Here is a 14,699-nt window from a genome sequence, read left to right as displayed (position 1 = left end):
TTTGCGATCGACGTTTTGGGCACCCCCTGCTTTACACCAATGACTTTCAACAGTTTATAGATTTTTGCTGCTAGACATAGATAGTCAGAGGGGAATGGCAAACAGGAAACAATAGATACCTTCGGTACAGTCATAAAATGGCAAAATAATTCCACAGGAACTCCTTCGCAATAACACAGATAGCTACCACAACACTTGTGACTGTCTGCTTGGGAATATGGCAGGTGTGATTGGAAGATCAACCATTGGGATTAGAATGAGTATCAAAGCAACTGAGCAGCTTCCTGAACAGTTGATGAATGGTCAACTGGAATGCCTTAAATCACCCCATACCAGATTTGACATTTGAAGAACCAACATGGTAAAATAGGAGTATTCCTTCATGCTTGAGTTGAGACCTGTAATTGTGGTGAGAGGCACACCATGCATACCTTTTGTTTTATCCATTCACCAGCAACAACAAAAAAAGTATCACTTTGGACAATGAGCACAAAAAGACCTAAGATGCAAGCTCTTCTTTGTACCCTGCAAATATTAACTTTGCTCAGCTCTACAACTCTTTGCTTCCTTTCTTATATGTCCAGATTAATGTATGTGCAAACTACTATGAAAGTTCTCTGTAAGAGCAGTATGTCAAGCCAAAATAATCTTGAAATTTGAGCACTCAGCTAGTCACAGTATTTACAAAATTAGCTCATATGGAGACACTGCTTCCAGAGAGGAACAGTACCATATCATACCGCTCTTCCTTGAAATAATAACAGAGTGGTTCTCAGTATATAAAAGTTAAAAACAAAGAAAGGAATGGCAATTTTAGATTGAAAGGTAAGTAGGAAAATACATGTAGCAAAACAGAAAGGTTAAAAAAAGCCATCCAAACAGAGGCATTCGCATAAATCAGAAAATCCCCAAGGCTGCTGAGCCATAGAGCTGCAAGTTAAAAGCTTTTTCAAACAGATAGGTTTTAAGTGAACATCTGAATTTTGGGTAGGAAGGGTCATTCGAAAGGGAAAGTGCAATACAAAAGAATGTTCAGTTCCTAATGACTTGACAATGAGCTTGTTACACTGAATGAATGCAGAGATGATGAGTGAAGAGTTCCCCTAACTCCTATCCGTACCCTTGGATCACTGGATGCTAACAGATTGGTACTCCCAAACCCAATACAGGCTCATTATGAATTAACTAGGACATCAGCCTTCTACTTTATTGCTCCTAAACTAGGAACAGCCTCCCTGCATATATTTTCTTCAAATCGACTTTTTCCAAATTTAGAATCTTGCTGAAATTCCACTTTTACTACAAAGCCTTTGGCATTGACACCTCTCAGTGAGGTAGCGGGAGGTCTACACCCTTGGAGCTCAGGAGACATACAAATTGTCTTAATTTTTTTGCCTAAAATGAGTGTCTAATCTTTCCTGTCCTAAATTACTGGAGTTCCTTTCTTTTATGTAATTATTTTATTGTAAACCTCATTGAGCTCGAATAAACCATAAACTATAATGTCAACTAATTTTGCTGCTGACCTTAGAACTCTTGTATCAACTCTTTCCTCTTCTCCTAACACCTAAACCTTCCAACCATTGATTCAATCAGACTAAACTGTGTAGCCTGTGCCTTCACACGGTGGCGATCCAACCAGCTCGTGCAGGGTCTTGGGTCAATTGGCTCCCTTGCCCTACACCATGGCACACAAAAAGAAAAAAAGAAAGAAAGTCTTTTTGAATGATTTTTTTTCTCATTATCACACAGAAACTCTCAATCCTTCACATGAGCTTGGGCGGATAGGCTCCGCGATTGACTTGTGTTGCCTTCCTGATCTACCGGTCTATCGCGATCGACATATTGGGCACCCCTGCTGTAGAGTCACCACAAAAAATAGAAACCCCTTTGCTTTAAGTAAAGTGTCTGGCAAAGGAAGAAATGTGTACTGTTCCTGAGGTGATGATCACAGTTTGAATATTTTTGTATAGTAAGTTGTAAGGGGCCAGAGCTCCATTGCTGAGGAATATTAAGTTTGTGATATAGAACCGTCTCTAGGCTTATATTGAGATTCTGTATATTGAATCCTGTAACAAAACCACACCACTCCCACAAAAGAATTTACTGAATGATGGCATGAATTATAATGGCAGCTTTATAGGGTAGCTGAAACTGGCTGGAGGGAGGATGATTTATGCCTAGAAGGTCCCCGGTGCCTTATACAGCAAATTTAACAGTTGGAGGCAAAAAGGCCTTTGATGTGCAGAAATGTCTTTTTGGCTTGCTATCTGCCTTACCTAGTTTGCCCTCCTGTTGTTTCCCCAAATATTTCTGTGTAGATATGTCATTGCTTTTTAAGAGAAGCAATTATGATGTGTACCATGATTCTTTTTTTTCTTAATGGGACATGAGAACTTTTTCAAGGGAGTTACCTTATCTAAAGTAGGTTGTAGTGTGGAACACAGGAGCCCAGCTCTGTGGGTGCTTTGGATGCTTGAGAACCCCTAATATTGAACATACTTCTTGACTGTTTCCAGGGATGGGTAATTTCCATTGCATTTAGCACATTCCAATCATTTTGAAAAGTTGGCTCCTATGGTGAGAATGTCATGTAGTTATTTTATTTTCTAGAAAGAGGGAGGCAAAATGGTTAGTATCTAGGTCCAGATTATCTGCCAGCTATTCTCTAATAATAAAGTAGATAGCCCTACTTTGTGAAATGGTTTTAGGTTCCTGGATAGGCAGAATACCTGGTCAGTTAAAGGTGAAATGAATCACGGAATAATCAGATCATGGTAGGGCAGTTTGTGATAGATGATCAATGGACAAATAGAGGTCAGACCTGGTGAGTATGAAATCTAAAGTGTAGCCAAGCCTAATGTACTGGGCCAATGATATGTTGAAATGATGTAAGTCTTTAAGAAAGAGTAAGAATTCCTTGGTGAAAGGGTCTGATTGATCATCTACATGTATTATATTGAAATTTCCTTCAACTATATATTGAATTGAGTTTACAAACTATTGAGCTATGAGGTTGCAGGATGGTAGATTTAGGAGTAATATTAGGAAATTATTTTTCACGGAGAGGGTGGTTGATGCCTGGAATGCCCTCCCAAGGGAAATGGTGAAGAGGAAACTTGTATAGAGTAGACAGGCACTAAATAGCAATGTTTTACAGAATAAGCACAGTTTAATGAAATAAATTCAAGTAATGCTTATTCAACAGGATTAAAGAAATAACTTTTTATCAAAAAGAACTGTAGTACTTCCAAGGACTTCAGAGGTGACACTCACAAGACCAGTCATTTGGAGTGGATAACCACCATATTTCTTCATTAGTCCAAACTTTTAAAATTTTCTTTTCAATAAAATGCTTAGCTTGCTTAAAGTGCTGGTTTCTATAAAGTGCTTAGTTTGTTTAAAGTGCTGAAATAATCATTTTTCTAATTTCTAATTTAATTAGACCAAAGCTGTGACAGAATTCAAAAAAGGCATAGGATGATCATGGAGGATCTCTAATTAGAAAATGAATGGTATGAATTGAAGAACACAGTCTATGTCCCGTATATGGTGATTCAGTTTAGGATGGGCTGGGGAGGGCATCAATGGGAACTCCAGCAACATGGAATATGAGGACGTTGCTGGTCAAGCTTTACGGTCTGCATCCCGCAAATGATGAGATGGTTGGATTGGCTGGAGTAAGCTTCGATGGCAACTCCAGTAGTGGAACCTAAGGATAGTATTGGGTCAACTTTATGGTCTATTGTCCAGAAATATCAAAGAAAAAAGACAATTTAATTTAATCTTGAATTTATAATGTGTGTAACTAATGGGCAGACTGGATGAACCTTTCAGGTTTTTATCTGCTGTCATTTACTATGTCACTATGTTATGTAGTTCCATAAGGGAAAGTGAAGAGATCAGAGGCGGTTGGTAGATAAGAAGAATGTGGGTACAGGCAGAGGAAGTCAAACTGAAGTTGATATGATATGAAATGAAACGAAACGAAAAGTGTCAGGAAAAGTGTGGAATAACTTATTGGTTGGGCTGAGAACTTTTCAGCGGCCCATTGTCCTCCAGACCTCCCTCATGAACAGAATAAACAGATAAGAGTTTTATTTAAGGCCATTCACTGAAAGGGGAAGTGTTCTTGGTAGGTGACTTTAATTTGCCAGATGTTGATTGGAACATCCCAGCTGCAGTGTCATCTAGAAGGGAGATTTTGCATTCTCCACAGGAAGAATCGTTCCAGCAACAGCAAAGGGGGCTCATTCTGGTTCCTGTTTCAAGGTTCAGCTCAGACTCCAAGTTTCAGATTCCGTCTGCAAGCTTCCAGGTCCTCTTCCATCTTCAGAGTAAAATAACAAATTTGCAGGGCTAAAATAAACATCCAAGCAGGAGCACCTGGAGCTCTGCTTTGTGCCTCAGCCCCAGAGCCCTGTGGTGAAAGTACTGGCGTGGCTAAGGAACCGAACATATGACTACATTTAAGCAAAAAAGCATGATTTTGATTATATAAAATATTATACTAATCCATAGTGAGATATTCTTTTCTCTTAGTTTATAAAAAATTGAACTGAAGGTACAGTATTTTCAATTAATCAAATCTTGGGTGACAGGGTTCCTCACTCAGAGATAAATTCCAATTTTCTTGCTGTGGACTTCCAGTCCAAATACAGACTCATTCATGCAGCTACAAAATAAATCTCTTCTCACTTTACTCCTTGAGATTGTACTTTCTTTGTTCAGCAACATATGGATATATAGTAGTTTGACTATATAGTAGACTATTAAGTTACTCTCGGGAGTCCATTTGTTTTGTGAAAATAGGGCTTTCTGCCACTAATAACATTGGGTATCTGCACTTCTACAACATTGGCTTTTCCCACTGAAGTGTTTCTTTGCACCTGAATAAAGTGACACCAGTATACAGTGCAGAGTCCTGCTGAGAAGTATCGTATATGCTGCAAAGTACTCCAGTTTTATTAAGACTACTAGTCTTTAAGCCCATTACATTAACGGGCGCTAGAATAGATGTGTCTGTCTGTCTTTCTTTCTTTCTCTCTCTCTCCTTGGCCGCTTTCTGTCTGTCTGTCTGTCTTTCTTTCTTTCTGTCTCTCTCTTTCCTGGGCTGTCCACCACCACTCCTTGCCTGCTTCCCCTGTCCCGCAGCAGCCCTTCTCTCTTCGTTTTACGTCTCCCCTGTCCAGCAGCACTCCTTTCTTGCTCCCCCTGTCCCTCTTCCCTGCTCCCCCTGTCCAGCATGCGGCTTCCTGGTCATTTGCGTCTGTCCTCCTCTTGTTTAAAGCAGCCTGCTGAGAATCGCGGCTGGCTGTAACGAACCTCACAGGCCATTCTGCACCTCGGTAGCACATTCCCTCTGATGCGATCGCGTACGTCAGAGGGAACGTGCTACCGAGGTGCAGAGCGGCCTGCGAGGCTCACTACAGCCAGCCGTGATCCTAAGCAGGCTGTTTTGAAAAGGAGCAGCAGCGTCGGCAGCAGTTGGTGAGTGAGCACTTAGGGTTTTATTATAGAGGTGAGTGAGCATGCGCACTTAGGGTTTTATTATAGAGGATGTTAATGATGAGAAGCATACAAAACATTTTTTACACTTATTTTTAAATTCATATAAAGGTTAGATACGAGGGGCTGCTGGAAAGTTCTTACAAAATTGTTCATCATATTTCAATCAACTTAACCCTCATGATGTGCTGATCTCTCAATATCATATATGAGTATCTCAGTAGTTCAGGGTATAAGGCTGGCTTAGTCTCCCCCACTGTGTTAGAGAGGGTATGGAATGCTAAACTCCAGTAATGAATGGTTTTCAGAACCTTAGATGTCTTAATCTTCCCCTTATTTTTACCATTTTCACTCTTTTTCTTGTCCCCCAAGTCCTGATTTCTCTCTAACAGCAAACATATATCCATATATTCCCCCCTTAATATCTTTCTGTACAGCTTGTGTGAAACTTGGCTATGCAGAGGGCGATCACATTGAACATGTGAAAGCCCAGCAGGACATCAGCCCTACCACTTCTATCCCCACATCTGTATCTACCATTTCAATTCTTGGCCCCAATCTCCCAATTTAAAGCTTTATTTCTTGCGCATAGAGTTTTTTTAATTCTCTACAGCCTGCTTACCTACATTCATATTTGATTCCCTATTCGCCATTAAGAACTTTGAGATCTATTCAGGATAATAGAATGGTAATACCCTCTGTTCATAGAGCTAAGTGGGAATCTACTCGAAATAAAGCATTCTATTTTGCAGCTCCAAATTTATGGAATCATATGCCAAGAGAGCTGAGACTAGAGGCAAATTTAAAATCTTTCAAAATTATGTTAAAACCAGTATTTTTTTTAAAGAAGCATTCGGACAAGATTTAAATCAATCTGATATTACTCATATAGTCTGAATGTTCTAGATCTTCAGTTAGCAGTCTGGGGAAATTTTAAAGCTTAACGGTATTTATATGATTTTATTTAGGAGTGAATGCTTTTTGTAAGAGTGAATGTTCCTTAGTATGTTTGCTGTTTATATGGGCTAGGTCTATACTATCTAATAATGGAGTTCTTTTTTTACATTTGTTTTACTTTTATTATATTTTGTAAACTGCTTGGACCAGGAAAATGAACGAGCTGTATAACAAGCTTAATAAACCATAAACCACATGAAAGCTGTTCTAGACTTTCTCCAGAGTCTAAATCAAAAGAGAAAAAGGGTTCTGAGGAATCCACCAGGTTCGATGATTCCCACATCTTCTTCAGATTCAGCCTACAGTGCCTGAGTAAGTACTTTTCTTTATCTAATTGCTTTACAGACCTCCTTAAATTCAGCAAAAAGTTAGACTTCCCCTGATTCCAAGTCAACTTAACACAGGCACAGAAGCATCAGGGTACTGACCCTCAGCAACTTTTGTGCCATTTTGTTTGACTCTCTGCTGCCCTCCACATCACTCTCATAGAATCTGTGCCTTTCTCCATCAGAAAAATGTGAAACCTCTGATTCATCAGCAACTTTTGTGCCATTTTGTTTGACTCTCTGCTGCCCTCCACATCACTCTCATAGAATCTGTGCCTTTCTCCATCAGAAAAATGTGAAACCCCTGATTCATAAACTGACTAGCCACAATCAGGTATTAAGGCTGACTGATGGCCTGCCAAATTCTCAGGTGTATACTGCTTTGCTTCACATTTATCCTCCTCTATCCCCCTCCCACACAAAGGCCCAGAGAGTAAAGCTCACACTCTTGTGACCTGCTCACCCAGACACCCTTTTCCCTGCAACCCCTTTAGTATCATGGCCTCTTTCTTAGTGGCCCATCCATACCATCCACTATCTCCTCCCCTCCCTAAGAAATCTCATGTGCTTGTCACATGCTTTTCTGAATTCAGATACTGTCTTTCTTAGATGCCATCACTCTGGAGCCTAAAATTGCAAATTATACTTCTCCCTCGGTATTCGCAGGGGTTAGGGGCAGAGCCGGACCGCAAAGTGTGAAAAATCGCAAATAACTTTGTGCCACCCCCGGACCTTACTTGGTGGTCTAGTGGGCTTTTGGGGCAGGAGCGATCTTCCTACGCTCCTGCCTCGTGCAGATCGCCAATAGAAAATGGCTGCCGTGAGCTCCCGTAGTCTCTTGAGCTACTACGGGAGCTCATGGCAGCCATTTCCTATTGGCAATCTGCACGGGGCAGGAGCGTAGGAAGATCGCTCCTGCCCCGAAAGCCTGCTTGACCACCAGGTAAGGCCAGGATGCCGGGGGAAGACGGGAGGGAGGTGGGGAAAGTCTGAAACAAATCTTTTTTTTCCCTAAAAAAAAAAAAAAAATCGCAAATAACCTAATTGGCGGATGCTGAAACTGTGGATTCGGAGAGGGAAGTGTACTTTGTATTCCATAGGAAAACACAACCAACCTTTTTCACACCAGCACTCACTAGTCTCGGCACTTCACCCTAAAAACCTCTCCCGTACTGCCCCCAATCACCTTACTGCTCCAAACTGTTCCAAACTACTCAGGTCAATCCTCCAAACATGCCTCAGAACAAGACTCTGAACACTGAATTAGACAAAAATAAAGCAGGCGCTAGGTAAATTGATAGAATTCTGACTCTCACTAGAAAAACAAAGCTCAATAGTAACTGTCTATCAGCGCATAGCAACATTCACCACAGCCCTGTACTCAACTGAGCATGCCCAAGAGAAACAGCTGGTAAAGCATATTCAACACTGGCCCAGAAGCTCCAGTTAACACCCTTCTCCCAATCACAGGACTGAAGCAAGACAGCACCAGGGCTGCAGGCTGACACTTTGCTCTTGTCATAAAACTCTGCACCAATGCAAAGCTATCCTTCACAATCGAATGAACCAGTGACTCATAGTCCTAATCAGTGAACAGAAGCTTGCCTCTTTATTTGAACCAGTTTCACCTCATTACATGCCTATCCCTTGGGTTGGGGTATTTTTACCCTGCACATCAAACCAGCCCACCCACTCCTTAATCATATCCCTCCCCTAGCAGGGAGCAAGTGCCTTGCAGCTCAGCCATGCTATATGCCCTCACCCTCCATGCCCACCTGAGATTTCCTTAAAGGATGAGGGGGGAAATAATTTAGTTTGATTTTTTTGTTTTGACTAATAAAGACAAAAAGATTTAGAACATTTAGCTAAGGTAAACATTTTGCTAAAATCTATCAATGCTGGAAGTTCAGTTTTAATTTTGAATCGGCTTGATTTGATATATGTAGATATCTGATACTGCTGTGTCTAAGCAGGCTTTTTATTTTACATGGTTTATAAATGGTCTGCCAGATCCAGACGTACTCTTGAGTCAAAATAATTCCTGCTGGTCAGATAGTGAAAGATTCTCCCCACCCCACCTTATGGTTTTCGTGGCAAGATACTACTACTACTAAGCATTTCTATAGCGCTGAAATACATACACAGCGCTGTACATTTAACATGTAATAGACGGTCCCTGCTCTGAAGGGCTTCATTCTAATTAGGACAGACAGGACATATAGGGTTGGAGAATTTCTTACAGACAGAATGATAGGATGAACATAGGTATCTTATGGTAAATTTGAGTTAGGAATTGAAAGCAGCCTCGAAGGAGAAATTAGCGTTTACCTGCTAATTTTCTTTCTTTTAGTCCCTCCAGACCAGCACAGATGGATGGGTTCACGCTCTCTTGCCAGAAGGCGGAGACTAAGAACAAACAGAACTGCAGCAGCCATACAAGTAAGTTGTGCAGGCCTTCTCAGAATCCGATACGAGTCTTCTTGTTGCCTTTTCCTGAGGCCTGCGGGGTTAAGTGACTTGTCCTAGACCACAAGGAGCTTCCAGTGGGATTTACACCTGAAGCTTATAGCTCCCAGCTCACTGATCTAACCATTAGGCCAGTCTCTGCTCTATACATAAGACTATAAGAACATAAGAGTTCTCATACTGGAACAGACTGAAGGTCCATCAAGCCCAGTAACCTGTTTCCAAGAGTAGCCAACCCAAGTCACAAGTACCTTCTGATTTCCTGGTGCCCAGAAAGCATCCAGAATGGCGTTAAAAGACATTCCTGTGTTTTTGCAAGCCATAACACAAAGAGCACAGCCAGTCACCTTTTGTAGTGTAATCAGATCATCAGTTATCAACAATTTTGGCAGGGAGATCAAAGATTGCTGCCTGAGAAGAACCATGGATGAACATCACTCTGCAGTTTCCCATTGAGGAATGGGTAAGTATAAGAGGAAATTGAAAGACTTTCCCTCCAAATCTCAGATTGTGCTCCCTTATGGCAAATTTTCATCACTGAAGTTTTTTCCTGTGTTAATCCACTGATCTCTCCTGCTTGGCCATCTTTAAAACAGCAGCCAGAGGAGATACCGAAATCAGCTTGAGCCTGCAGCAGCAAGCACCTCTTCCCCTCTGCATACCTACCGCTAGGAGAAAACCATGCTGCCCAGATCCCGAAACTCCTGAACTGCCTCTTGGAAATCAAAATCTGGATGTCCGTCAACAAATTACAACTAAATGCCTCCCAAATGGAACTCCTTTGGATCCACAAAGAACACTGCAACCGCGTCCATCTAGTACTATGCTGGGACTCGTCTACCATAACTGTAAAAGACCAAGCCTAGTAATACTCCTTAACTTCAACCTATCGCTCACCTAAGGCCACTTCCAGATGAAACCGTGCCCATGCCCCGCCTTGGGAGAGCTTAAGTGTCCTGACGTGTCTCTCTTGACCATGACAAATACCTACCGTGTAGGTGCCCTGACTCTGGGTAGTTATTTTTTAATCTATGGTGAAAGTAAAGTTTCATGGCATGATCCTGATCCTATGGAAAAACAAAGGACGGGAAGAGTGGCAAAAGTCAGTTTCCATATCTGAGTTTCTGTATCTGATTTCTTCAAGAAAGCAGTTAAATCTAGCCTGTCCTGTGATATATCCTCCATATTTAGAACCATGAGCCAGTCTCTGAGAATCCTTAACCTTAGGTTTTGTGGAAATATAATAAGCTTTAGTGGCAGGTGGTATAGCCTCCTTAGGAATAAGCAAAACTCCCTCAAGATAACTTATTAAAAGCTAATTAGAAGAAAAAAAAATAGGATGTTTTGGAAAATTGAAAAAGCACAAATTCAAAAACCTCATGGAATTTTCCAGGTGCTCAATATGTCTATTCGTGACATTTTTATCCTTAATCATGGCAGACTGAACCGTCAGTGACTCTTGAGACTCTACTGTAACCTTCTGAAGTTGAGCTTTCAAAGTCCCTAAAGAATTGTCAGTATTCACTGCAGTTGTACTAAATGGATAGCGCTGTTGATATCATGAAAAACAGAAGTTTGTCATGCTGCTTGTGCAGGAAAAATTAAAGCGGTATGAGGGAAGGGGTACACGCGCATGGCAGGGGGGTCAGGAAGGAGGGGGAGGAGAGGAAGATGGGTGCCTTTGCCCTTTACATGCTCGGGGCGGACTGCCCCCCCAGGCACTCCACTTAGTATGCCAGTGGGCCCGCCACTCCAAAATGGCAGGCCTTCCCTTACCTGGTGCATTCTGAGATGCACCGGGGAGGGGCCTGAAGCCCTGATTGACTCAGATGCCTAATGCCTCTACCATAGGAGGGGCCTTAGGCATCTGGCCAATCGAAGTCTTAGTCCTCCTCCCAGTGCATCCCTATGAGAGGGATCTTAGGCATCTGAGCCAATCAGGGTCTTAGGCCCCTCCCCGTGCATCCCAGAATGTACTGGGAAGATGAAGGCCCATTATTTTGGAGTGGCGGGCCTGCCAGCCAGAGGGCGTAAGCATCCTTCCGACCTAACTTTCTATTATAGAGGTATGGGGGTGTTGGGTGTCCTATAGGTTTGGGGGGGTTTGGAGGTGTCTAGTGGGAGGTGTCGCCAGTTGTGGAGGTTTGGGATATTCTGGAGGGTGGCAGCAGGATGGAGTGAAACACTCTTTCTATCCACTATTTTCTAAATGGCTTACGATATTTAATATTGAAAAAAGGAAAACCAGAAGTGAAACTTTGAAAATTCTGACTATACAGCTAAAAGAAAGGACAGCATTCAAGATAAGTACAATACCTCCTGTTTGCCCCTTTTTTGACAGTTTTTCTTGTATTCAAGTGCCATCAAATCGAGTGTAATTGAGTGTAATATAGAAATCAAAGAACTGATATGTGTGGGGATGAATGAGATTTGATATATTACCCTTCCTGAAATAAAACTGATATATAAAATAAAAGAAAGAAAGAAAGAAAAGAAAAAGAAATTAAAGGAAAGTAAAGTTCAAGCTAAATATGGCTATTTTAAACAGGAAGGAAAGTGGTTTTTGCCAATGATTAAATCAAAAGCATTGTGAGTGACCACATAAAGATGCCAGATGGTGTTTTTTGCTCTAGATCTGAGGCTTTTTTCCACCTACTATATAGCATATACTAATAGAATACAATAAATTCATATATATTTTAAAAAAGACCCCATTAGAGACTATCAAATTTATTGATCTATGCCACTTAGAAAATAGTGGATAGAAAAAGTGTTTCTAGTAACTTTAGATATTTTACCACTATTCATGAATTTAGGTAATTTTGCTGAGGGCAGGAGGGAGTAGGCATCCCTCCTACCAGGGGACTTCTTTGGGGGGGATCAGAAGTTTTGGCAGGAGGGTAGGCATTCCTCCTGCCAGGAGATTTCATTGGGGAGGGGGTCTGCGATTCTGGCAGGAGGGAGTGGTTCTCCCTCCTGCCAGGGGACTTCTCAGTGGGGTGGCTGGCGGTTCCAGCAGGAGGGAATGGGCAATCCTCCTGCCGATTTCAGTAGGACTTGTGAGGGGTTCCCAGCAACAACCGCTTAGCTGATAGCGGCAGGGGAATTTCCTTGCTGCAATCAGCTGATGGCAAGATATCAGGTGTGATTCTCTAACTGGCGCCTGTGACATGCACACCAGTTAGAGAATTGGGGCAGTTAGGCAGGGTTAGGCATCTGTCCATTAGGGCAGATGCGATTCTGTATAAGACACCGGTGTGCAATTCATAGCTGCTTCTTAGACGGCTGTTGAGATTGGTGTCCTATACAGAATTTGCTCCTAAGTGCACCTAATATGTTACTTGGTTGTAAACCACATAGATGCCAAACAATGGATATGTTGCAGTATATCAAGAATTGTAAATAATATTTAAGGCCTATTTTACCACAACCATAAAATAGTCAATTTTCTTTTTTCTTTTTAACTTTATTTAGTTTTTAATGCCAACAAAAGTTGCAATACAATTTATATACAAATAATGATAATCAACCAAGCACTTATAATCAATCAGTATCTATACAAAAGATAAAACTTCCCTCCCCCATCCATCATTACCATCAGGAATAATAACAAAAGATACACCCCCCCTCTCCTGCTCCCACCACTCCTAGATGTGTGGGTGAAAAACAACGGAAAATAAAGATAAAGATAAAGGACAACTATAGCAAATCTACAAAAGACGTCAATGGACTCCAAACTAATTTGAATATCTTATGCCCCAGTATGTCAGCATTCATTTTCTCATATTTATAAGTTAAACATAAGCTCGCCCACCAACAAGGAAAACTAAGGTCAATTTTCTATTTTTTGTTGCCATTAGTGTGTGGCCATTTTTAAAAGTTACTGTATAAATACTCACTGCCACCTATTTTGTAAGTGGTAAAGGGTCATGTATTTTTGCACTAACCAGTTATCAGTAATATAGATGTGCTAACTGGTTAGTACAAGAATGCCCAATCTCTGCTCATAACATGCCTCCTCCATATAATTTGAAATATTTTAGCATGTGGTTAGCACGCATACATTGTGAAGTTACCAAAGGATGTCTGAGTGTGTGCCGTGGTACTCCAGTCTTTGTTTATATGCATGTATTATACAGGTTTTATGTTCAAAGTTAGAAGTGCCCATTTCAGTGGACCTCCATTATCTGATTCATTTATTTGATTTGTATTTTTGTACTCTGACTCTTAAATATATAGGGCTGGATTCTGCAACTGGTGCCATTATTGGCCGGCGTCTCCATAACTGGCGCCGGTCACATGTCAATCATGTACCTGTGCCGGTTGCAGAATTGTGGCCATGTGTACACGAGAATCATGTCCATAGGGGCTCCTACTGGCGCAAGAATTGTGGCCATGTGTACACGAGAATCAGGTCCATAGGGACTCCTATTGGCGCAAGCCATACCTACTTTGACTGTAGGCGCTGGTAGGTTCCTCTGTGGATGGGACATCAGTGGCTTGTTCTGTAGGCGTCTACATTTTTATTTTAATTAGTTTTTAATTGGGTTTAAATGACACAGCCAATTACTGCATTAAACCAATTCAGCTAGGCGGTGGTAGGATGCCTATTGCCACCTAACTTTCAGCGTCCCTACGAGAATCAGGGACCTTTTTGGTATTGCACCTTTGTGTCCCTGCTATCCCAAAGGCAGAACAGGGAAACCTGGTAAAACATAAATAGATTCACCATTTGTTCTGTATGTCTATCATAATTAGATTGTAAGCTCTTGTGTGCAGAGACCTTCTCTTGCGTGTTTAATGTACAGCACTGAGTGCGTCTGGTAGTGCTTTAGAAATAATAGTGATTATTGGGTTGTTGTTGTTTTTTTTTTTAATAATTTAGATTCAGTTCTGATTGATTATTTTATCATCCTTAGGGTCTGAGATTATGAATGTATTTGGTAAATAAATAGGATTTAGATTCAGTGATTGTGTCATGGCCTGTATTTTTTTTTCTCCTTGCTAAGATCAAATATAAGCTGTGAGCTGAGTGCAGTCTTGACATTTCAGTTGAGACTGGGAACCTATATAATATAGAGGGCTAAAGCCCTGCAAATGGTCCTGTAGAGAACAGGATAATATTACAATCATGGCCAATCAAAAGAATTCATGGGGAGGTGTGGTTCATGAACTTCGGGCATTTTTTCATCTCTGCATTAGTTTAATGGCATGAGAAAATAACTGGTGTTAAAATCTGACATTCATTTCCAAAGTATATTATTTTCTTGTAGACTAATTAATACTTGTGTGGATTGTTCAATGAACAATTTTTATTCTGGAGGATTGGTATATTGAACATGGTGCCCAAATTCCCAGCATGACTGAGACATTGGGGTTCCAGGCTTTTGATTCTGTCTTGTGGTGTAAGGTATATTTATTTCTTTTAAGGCGGCTACAGTT

The sequence above is a fragment of the Geotrypetes seraphini genome, chromosome 2 (assembly GCF_902459505.1).
Source record: "Geotrypetes seraphini chromosome 2, aGeoSer1.1, whole genome shotgun sequence".
Taxonomy (NCBI): domain Eukaryota; kingdom Metazoa; phylum Chordata; class Amphibia; order Gymnophiona; family Dermophiidae; genus Geotrypetes; species Geotrypetes seraphini.
This window is presented reverse-complemented; position numbering follows the sequence as displayed.